We start from the raw sequence: 10,309 nt of genomic DNA, 5'->3' as shown, positions 1-10,309 counted from the left end.
TGTTCCAACCTGTTACTACAGTTCAAATAATTAAATCCACTATCCAAAGTGTTTGTGCGTTTCAGAGAGTTTATATTTGCTCAATTTCAATATCAGAATAAATTTTAAGATCACCCCTAAACTTTTTGGTTACTATTGATTGTCTTCTAAGAAAACAATACAGGGAGGACTTTTTATAGAGCAATTTTTCCACTACCTTGCAAAATTATGCTCTTAAGAGAGAGATAAAAAAAAAAAGCATACACTTTTTGGAACAAAAGGCGGTATTCTGCAAGAGTCAATGGTTTGGAAAACTTTGATGTTTGTACATAGATAGTAAACTAATCTCTTCAATTTTATGCAAATGTAGAAAGCTAACTTAGAAACCAGGTTTTCTTTCTTTCGTGTGTGTGTGTGTGTGTGTGTGTGTGTGTGTGTGTGTGTGTGTGTGCTAAAGGCTTCTCACTTAATTCCTATCAAATGATGATTATTAGCCAATCAGGTTGTGCATTTGATAGGAAGTACAGAAAGTAATTATTTTATTTCCAGGACCACTATTAGTTCACCATTCGACTTTAGACAAATTGGTTCTTCTCTCCTGGCTTTAGATGGTCTATCTTGAAAGTAAGAAGAAGAAAAATCACTTTAAATTCTCTTATCTCATTCAGTTATTAAGTATGTTAATAAATTTACATTGTAAGGTCCTGAAAATTTCTCAGGAAAGTTCTGCCACTTCACTCTTACAATTACTGCTGGAAATATTTAGAGCCATAAATATAAAGGACAGTATTGGAGGGGGAGGGTCCTCATTCCAGATGGATATGCTCTGCTTCTCTATAAGAAATAAACTTTTTGTAGCATTATTATAAAATATCAAATCCCTGGATCTCTTCTGTTCATTCAAACAATTTGAAAGTCTATAGAATAACAAACTTTCTTCTCTATTTAAATGATCCAATGAACTTCATTGAACCTTCCCCAATTTTATTATCTTCTTCAGAGAGTCATCCAGAATCCTTCTGGAATCAATGTGTCTTTTTTTGGTCAAACAGACTTTTTACTTTAGCTCTTTTCTGAACAAGAAACGCAAAGAAAATCTCACAAACTTCCTGATCTCCAGAGCTTAAGACCAGGAGGTTCTGACTTAGTTCAATAATTGGTTTTCAGAAAAGATCACCCATATTAAAACTGCAACAACTATACCTATTGGCTTGCTGTGTAATTCATGAAAAATTATAATGTGTGTTTGTCTTCAAGAGAAATTACTCACACACTTTCTTCCTAGCCTAGATTAAAACACCCTAAAGATCCTCACCTGACACATTAGAGATCCCCTCCCGTGCTGTGTTACATGTTTTCACAGTATTCACTCTATAACTTTTTTAGGATAAATCAAAACAGAATCTAAAAGTGGTCACAGATTGAGATTATTTAAAAAAATTAACTTTATTGATTGATTGAATGGTTTCTGGGCCACACCCAATGGTGCTCCGGGTTTATTCTTGGCTCTGTACTCAGAAATTGCCCCTGGCAGGCTAGGGGACCATATGGGAAGCCTGGAATCAAACTGGGTCCCTCCCAGATTGGCCACATGCAAGGCAAATGCCCTGCCACTGTACTATCTCTCTGGCCCCTGATCAAGATTATCTTAATTTTTAGGGGATGAGTGTCATACACAAGTAGGGAATAGGCATCTTCCATTTAACCTCAACCCCGTGTTTGCCCATTTTACTTATATGTAGATTTTTCTAGAGCAACCAAACTTTATTGTATCATCAGAACACTTCAAGCTGTGTGAGATGCAACTAACTCACATTGATTTCATGATAGGAAGTGAAGAGGGTAAAAGGACATCAAGCATTACTACAATCAAGAATTCAACAAGAGGGACTGGAGCACAGTGGTAGAGTGTTTGCCTTGCAAACAGCCAATCTGGGACTAACCCACGTTCGATTCCTGCATCCCCTGAGCCTGCCAGGAGAAATTTCTGAGCAAAGAGCCAAGAGCACTACCTGTCCCCAAAACAAAACAAAAAAGAATTCAATAAGATTTAAATGTAAAAGTTTTATTTTTTTCCACCTCCATTTCTGGGATCTGCTTACTTTTACCTTACCTTCCTTTTCATTACTACTTCTCAATCCCTCATGGAAAGAAATCAAGTTAGCAGCATGATACCGATTCTTGTTAGAATTCTAAGACCAAATACTGTCGTCATATCTGTGTCAATGTGATTAGCATGCTCATACCTTGAGTCAAGGAAGAAATGGATGCACTACCACCAATTCATCAGGCCTGGAAGGAGAGAATTTTTCTATTCTCAGAGAATCAAGGACTCTCAAAACAGTAAGTTATGAATCAATGCTGAGTAGGTGTTCTACGAAGTAAGACACTAGAGCTGATTTATCTGGCCTTTTTTATGGCATAATATTTCCCAGTGTTCAAGGATTCCTCCTGGTGTCCATGGCTTTCAGAGGACCATACATGGTTCCAAAACTTGAATGAAGGTTGACCTCATAAAGAGCCTTAACCTTTGCACTATCTCTCTGGCCCCTGTGTTTTGTTCTTATCTTAACATTTCAAGCAAGGACTTGATTTTCTTTTCAAATATGCCTCATATATCCCACTGTGAGATTAAAAAGTTTCATACATTTCATTATTATTTCCTGTGTTTGGGTATTTTGCTTTATTTTGAGTCCCTGAGAGAAAAATACCAATGTTCATTCACTTCTGTATCTCTAGTGCTTATCATAATTCTTGAGAGCATTGGTACTTCAGGGAAGGTTTAAAAAATAAATGAGTACAGGGCAGGAGTGATAGCACAGCTGGTAGGGCATTTGCCCTGCATGCAGTCGACCTAACTTTGATCTCTGGCATTCCAAATGGTTCCTGAGCCAACTAGGAGTAACTTCTAAATGCAGAGCCAGGAATAAAACAGGAATAATGCTGACGGGCGTGCCCCCCCAAAAAAAAACCCCCACAAAAATGAATACATCTTTCCCTTTATATTTTTCCCATAAATTTTATCCCTATTTTTTGTTTTTGGGCCACTGCAGGGGTTATTCCTGTCACTGCATTCAGAAATTCCTTCTACCAGGCTTGGAGATCCATGTGGGATGCCAGGATGGAACTTGGGTCAACAGCTTTAAAGGCAAATGCCCTACTTGCTGTGATACTGCTCTAGTGCCTTTCCCGTATGTTTGGATCAATCATTTGAAAATCGAACTCAAGGGGCCAGTGATGGCGCAGCGGTAGGGCTTTTGCCTTGCACATTGCTGACTTAGACTGGATTGCAGTTCTATCCCCCAGCATCCCATATGGTCCCCCAAGCCAGGAGCGATTTCTGAGTGTATAGACAGGACTAACCCCTGAGCATCACTGGGTATGGCCCCAAATTAAAAAAAAAAATCAAACTCAAGGTGTAGGCAACAGAGTTTAATGGTATGGACATTATTTTATGGTTCAAGAGAAAACTGTCTATTATGAACAGTGAATCCTGGAAGCTTCTAGGTTCAAAATAAAATAAGGAAAACAAAAAGGACTAATTTTTACATTGTAGTCACAAAGCAATTTATTTCTATTTCTATTTAAAAATAAAACCTGTGTTTGATATCCTGTTTGCTGATTCTCTATACAAAGAGTAGAGAAGTCCCTCTTTTTTTTTTTTTTTTTTTTTTTGGTTTTTGGGCCACACCCGGTGACGCTCAGGGGTTACTCCTGGCTATGCGCTCAGAAGTCGCTCCTGGCTTGGGGGACCATATGGGACGCCGGGGGATCGAACCGCGGTCCGTCTCCTAGGCTAGCGCAGGTAAGGGAGAAGTCACTCTTGAAGAATATCTTTATATCTTCTCTTTTTCTTAATTCTCTTATTTCTCATTCTTTATTTCTTTCTCATTCTTTCATCTTTCCCACACACCTTTTTCTGCTGCTTTTTCCTTCCATCACTCTCTTCTGCTTTTCTCTCCTTCTTCTTGTTTTCTTCTTTCCTACTTCTGTTTTCAGGATTCAGGGATCTTGTGCTACAGGTTTAAAGTGTGACCCTAATCTTGATGCTAATTCCTTCTAATTCCTCAGTTTCTATTCTTTATACGTGATATCAATATGATGAATTTTAATATTACTCAGGTCAGCTGAATAATACTATGTATGTAAATGCTCATCACAGACCAGATTGAGAGCTCTTGAAGTGAAATAACTTTTATTTTCTATGTGGATAGTTGTAGAGTTAAATATTTAATGATGGTGCTGGATGGTGGATGGAGATGAAGGGGCCTTTCTGTGCCATTCCAGGCCACGTGGCTCTGCAACCCCCATTCAGCTGGCGGGTCCCAGGTTTAGGTGAATGGCGGAATCAGACTCATCCAGAGACAGGCATCAGGAATTATCAGCTTTCTTCATACCTTATCCACCACATGTGTGGCCTATATCATAACCAATTAAGCATTCAGCCATTTTTAGCTAGCCCTGCATCTTAACTCCTTTCAGCCATCTTCCCTTTAACCTCCATGCTGGCCAAAGATCAAAAGACCCTAGTCAAAGGCCTTATATAACCTTCCAAGACCACTCCCCGGAATGGGAGGGGTCTTGCAGGTAAGGTTACACGTAATATCCGGTTCCCAAGACCCCTCCCAGAAATGGGCGGATCTCAGGAAGATACACCTAAATCCAGGGTGGAGTTACAGATAGTCAGAATTTAAAAAAAATAAACATTTCTTGTTGTGTTTTGTTTTGTTTGGGAGCCACAACTGGCGATGCTCAGGGGTTACTCCTGGTTCTACACATAGGAATTACTTATGGAAGTGTTTGTGAGATCCTATGGAATGCCAGTGATTGAATCCGGGTTGGCTCTTTCCAAGGCAGTATGAAACATTTTAATCCCACAGTGGGATATGTGGGGCACCCCACCTGCCATACTATAGGTCCAGCCCCAATAATCAGGAGTTTAAAGAAAGTTTATTTTAGGTATACTTTCTCCTAAACTCAAGCCAACCTTCATAAACAAGACCTCGGATTATTTTTTCTATATGCTTTCTGTTGAATGATGATTCACAGGAGTTCAACAATGATATGGCTGCATAATATTTGTCTTATTATTTGTGATCCACAGAATCAAAGCCAGTCCTTTTTTTATTAAACCCCTTCAGAAATTCTTGGGTGGCCAGCCAGCACAAGAAGGAATTCGTATGTTGAACTTGGTTAAATTCTTTAAACTCTCTTTTAAACCCTTGAGCTCATAGGCTAAAGATCCAATGACCTTACCCAAGCAATAACGTCCAGGATATGTTTATAAAGATATTTAGGGTGTTTTCATTTCACCCATAGACTGGTGTTGGGTTAAATGCCATACAATCTCTCAGACCTTGTTCAGGTCTTGTACTCAGTAAGTACTCAATAGTTATCTTTGTACTAAACTTAACATAGCAACATAATCTGATACATGAAGCATTCATTTGACAAAAGAGTAAACAAACATCTCATAAATGCTCTTCAAGTAATTGTTTAATGATTCACCATATATGATCCATAGATATTTGTAGAATGGAGAAACAGTGAAGTGACTGAATGAGTAAATCAATTAATGACTATACAATCAGTCATGTCTATAGCTGTTATACTTTGTGTGTGTTAGGCTTCTCTTTGATTTATTGTTTGTAGCTGTGTTCAGTTCCAACAAGCAGACTCTCCAAATTTATTGTTTGTTTTTATTTTCTGTTGTCAAATTTTGAAATAGTTGATGCTATCACATGGACTGAATTCCATTTTCAAATAGCAAAGGGATCTTTTCAAAGAGCCTTGAATTGAACATGAGGAACAGGGGAGGGCTGGTGCTTATGTACCAGCTAATCTCTGTTATGACATATCTGTATGACTGAGAGGATCATGCTTCTTGGTTGAGAAGAAGAAGGCTGTTCATGAATGACACATGAGCAGAGCCATCATGTTACTGTATATACTCAGTAGATATATGTATAGGCTGGAATAGGTAAATATAATCCTCTGCTATTATTCATTTCACTTTCCTGAATTCTGTGGTATTTCCAAGGAGTGGCTGCTTTTCCTCTGGGTTAAGTAGAAATCTTTGCTTAAGTCAAAACCACTTACTTTAACTATGCTCGCTGACAGTGGGATCTTTTGCCCTGGGAGTGTTTCTCGTGTTTTTCAAATTCAATATATTGTCAACCCTAATGGACACTTATATATCACTGAATCAAGGGTTAAACAGTGCGGGGTAAAAATAAACTTTTATCCAAAATTCACTGATTGAGACAATTTTGAAAAATCACAACAAGACCATGTTATTGAGTTTAGTAATTGAGTAATTCATACAAAATTAAAATAATTTAAACTTTAAAAGATTTAATGATTAAATTTAGATTTATTTGAGGTTCTTTTTAAGAAGATAGAGGATATTTGCATGGAAAAAATATTATAGCCACTCCAGTTCAAATTTTGTGAAATTGCTATAATAAGATAAAACTTAAGTTAGTCTTAAGTTTTTAAATATGTATTCAACTTCTTCAATGTTTTATGCACTACTGGGTGTTAGATTGACTCAGTAATTAAATGACTAAACTGTGTTTCATTATGATATTATGCTATTAAATTTTCTGCACTAGCACCTCTAAGATGACTCAATGTATTAAAGAAATTGCTTAACAAGCACAAGACAAGAGTTCAAACCCTACTGCTGTCCGTAAGTGCTGATGCTATCCTGCCAGGCCTATTGTTAGGAGTTCCAGCAAGAAGGAGCCTTGAGGATGACTTAGATTCTTAATAGGTGCCTAGGGCAAGCATGAGGTTCTGAAATCATGGCCAATACTAGAATAGAGTATGCCTCCCAGTCTCCCTAGTCAAAGAATAAACAAACAAAATGCATATCTTTTTCATTAGACATTTTTAATTAAAATTAAATCTCCTATGACTGAAATAAAGAGAAGTATTCCTATTTTAGGTAGCTCTAAGATGTTGGCATACACATTTGTTTTTCAGTCAAGGACCATTTCAATCCATACTAAATTTGTCCTAAAGTTAGGCCTTGCAGGTAGCCTTGGAAAGAATACTATGTGGAAAAATGCAATTGCTCTAAATTAGAATCCAGTTAGAACTGAATCTGAGCTTTATCCGGTTGCTTTTGAATGAAATTGTATTTGTCTGCCAGCTACTTGCAGTTCCACTGAAGTCGAAAACTTTAAAAATGATCACATGTATGTATATAAGCTTTCAAGAAAGAAGAGCTTAACCAAGGCATCATAAAAATTGTTTTCAAAATCCATTTTTTTCATATAGTAGTGAAAGACTTTACTTTTGTTCTTAAACAACTAGTGATAATGTTCATGTACTGAGCACTGAGTCTGAACATTAAACAGGAACACTGAGCCTGACTATGAGTAGAAAGTTTTTCAGGAACAAAATGAACTAAGAAAAATGGCTAAATAAGATTCCCAAGCCATAAGAAAGATTTAGGTATGTGAGATTCAAAATTGTAAGTAATAAATAAAGGTAAAGTCTTCATGGCAGAATTTCCTTCTTTCTCACAAAACAAAGTTAGCTTCTTCCACATTAGTATAAGAAATTGTTCTTCTACGTCCTAAACTCTGAATCTTGTCATAGTGCTCCTCAAGGAATATGTCACTTGCTTCATAAGAAAATGTTAAATATGACCAACCTGGGTTCAATCTCCAGACAGTCCTAGGTATGGCCAAGAGAGATGCCTAAACACACTGGGTGTGCCCCCTCCAAAAATATCAGTCAAGATGAGGTAGTTTTACAAAGAAAGAATATATCAGGGGCCAGAGAGATAGCATAGAGACAGGGCATTTGTCTTGCATGCAGAAGGATGGTGGTTCGAATCCTGGCATCCCATATGGTCCCCCAAGCCTGCCAGGGGTGATTTCTGAGCACAGAGCCAGGACTAACCTCTGAGCACTGCCAGGGTGTGACCCTCCCCCCCCAAAAAAAAAAAGAATATATCAGAACAGGAAAGTAATATAATTCTTCTGAGAATTATCCTTTGAATGAGTTTTGTTTTTTTATTTTCCTGTAACATTTTTAAAATGACAGATAAATACTGGATAGTCCCTCCGCCAGACCAAATCATCACCTATTTATTTTATTTTATTTTATTTTTTGGCTGGGGGCACACCCAGCGGCTTTCAGGGGTTACTTCTGGCTCTACACTCAGAAATCTATCCTGGCAGACTCGGGGGACCATTTTGGATGCTGGGGATTAAACCTGTGTTCGTCCTGGGTAGGCAGTATGCAAGACAAACTCCCTTCCACGGTCCTACCAATGGGCCCCATTCACACCTTATTTAAAGTTGAAACAAACTGACATGTCACAAGACACACCAGAATCTGCTCTGCCTCTTCCCGAAACACTGCTCCTCTGATTTGGACATCCTTACTTCACTTAGAAAAGGACTTCAGGGACTGGTCTCCAGGCATCCCATATAGTCCTCCAAAAAACAAAGAAAAGGACTCCAGTGTGCCTATTAAGTAACTATAGTTCCTGATCCCCCACCTATGAACCTCTCTCATGTTGTCTGCCTGTATTTTTTGCATCCTTATTTGAAAAGAGTTTATCTCAGTTATAGTCATTTGTGTCTACATGTGCCTACTTACTGACGTCTTCACTGACACAGTAGAACATAGAGTTCATTTTTCTGTTCAAACTGGCCAGTGACTGACACAAAGAAAGTCATCATATATGAGGAATGAATGAATACATGAATGATATTACTGATAGCTACGTAATTTCTCCAATAAACTCAGATATTCTGAGGTTTACCTGCCACACTTTACATATATATTAAATAGAGTGACATCTTTGGGGAAAAAAATGTTTCTCAGGTTCCCAAATGTGCTCACACCTCTTTTTCCTGGTCTCTGCTACACAAGGTTTACTTGAAGTGGAAGAGTATGCTAATATAAATAATTTTTCTCTGAAGAAAGTATTATGGAGGGCTGGAGAGATAGCACAGTGGTAGGGCATTTGTCTTGCATGCAGCCAACCCAGGATGGATAATGGTTTGAATCCTGGCATCCCATATGGTCCCCTGTGCCTGCCAGAAGAAATTTCTGAATGCAAAACCAGGAGTAACCCCTACATGCAGCTGGGTGTGACCCCAATAGTAAAATATTAAATTAAATTAAATTTTAAAAAAAGAAAGTATTATCTAGGCCACAGAGATAATACTGCAGGTAGGGTATTTGCTGTGCACGTGGCTGACTGAGTCCCAAGTATGACTAGCACTGATTCCTGTGTGTAGAGTCAGTAGTAAACCCCGAGTACAGCTAAATGCAGCCTCCAAAACACCAACAAAATCCTATTACTCACCTAGTCTGTTTCATCTTAACTGACATTTTTAGGTGTGCAAATATCATCTCCCAATTAATAAGTTGGTTCCCTGTTTGGTTTTATAGTTGTTTAATTTTACTGTGCAAAGCCTTATAATGTGATGTAGTCTAGTTGACCTTAGCATTGAGTGTCCGGATACATTCCTGATATTGAAGATATCAAGTATGTATTTTATTTTTGGGGATCTAATATACAAGACTATGGTGTTAGTGATCTAGTTTTTCTCTTCCATCCTCTCTTCTTCCTCTTCCTTTATGTTTTATTTTATTTCTGCATGTGACTATCCAGCAATGTAGACTAAAAGTTGTATGGAATTAATTGTGTGTGGAATCATTCAGAGGACATTTATTCTATTCTATTGGTCTGCCTGTCTGTTTGGATCAATGCAATACTGCTTCAATTATTATTGCTTTGCATGATAGCTTGAAGTTAAGAACTATGTCACTTCCATTTTTTCCTTTTATCTCACAACTGCTTTTGCTATTCTGGGTCTTCTATACTTTATAAAAACTTGGAGTTCTTTGTTCAACTTCCTTAAAAAATAGTATTTTGATATGGATTTGTGTAGATCTTTAGATTTCTTTTGGCAAGATGACCATTGTAATATTTATTTTTCCAATTCATAAACACAAATTTCTTTTCGTTTTTGTCTCTTTCTATTATAAGATAAATTTATCTTATAATTTTAATGAAGAACATTACACTATTCTCATCTGTATTAAATTGTCAGAGAGACAAGACAAACAGTTAAATACTTGTCTGCTACATTTCTGTATTCTCCTCAGATTTCTGCCCCATACCCTCTTCAAACACTTAGAAACAAACATTCTGGTGTTAAAGTACTTTAAGAAATTATTGCCAGGGGTAAAGGCTGAACCAAGGCAATTAATATACCATCTCAGCTGTTGGAATGCAAACCACATTTTATTATCTTCACTTTGCTAGTGAGAACATTAAAATTCAGAATAAGAAGTG

Source organism: Suncus etruscus, chromosome 7 (genome assembly GCF_024139225.1).
Source record: "Suncus etruscus isolate mSunEtr1 chromosome 7, mSunEtr1.pri.cur, whole genome shotgun sequence".
Taxonomy (NCBI): Eukaryota; Metazoa; Chordata; class Mammalia; order Eulipotyphla; family Soricidae; genus Suncus; species Suncus etruscus.
Note: the sequence above shows the minus strand (reverse complement) of the source record.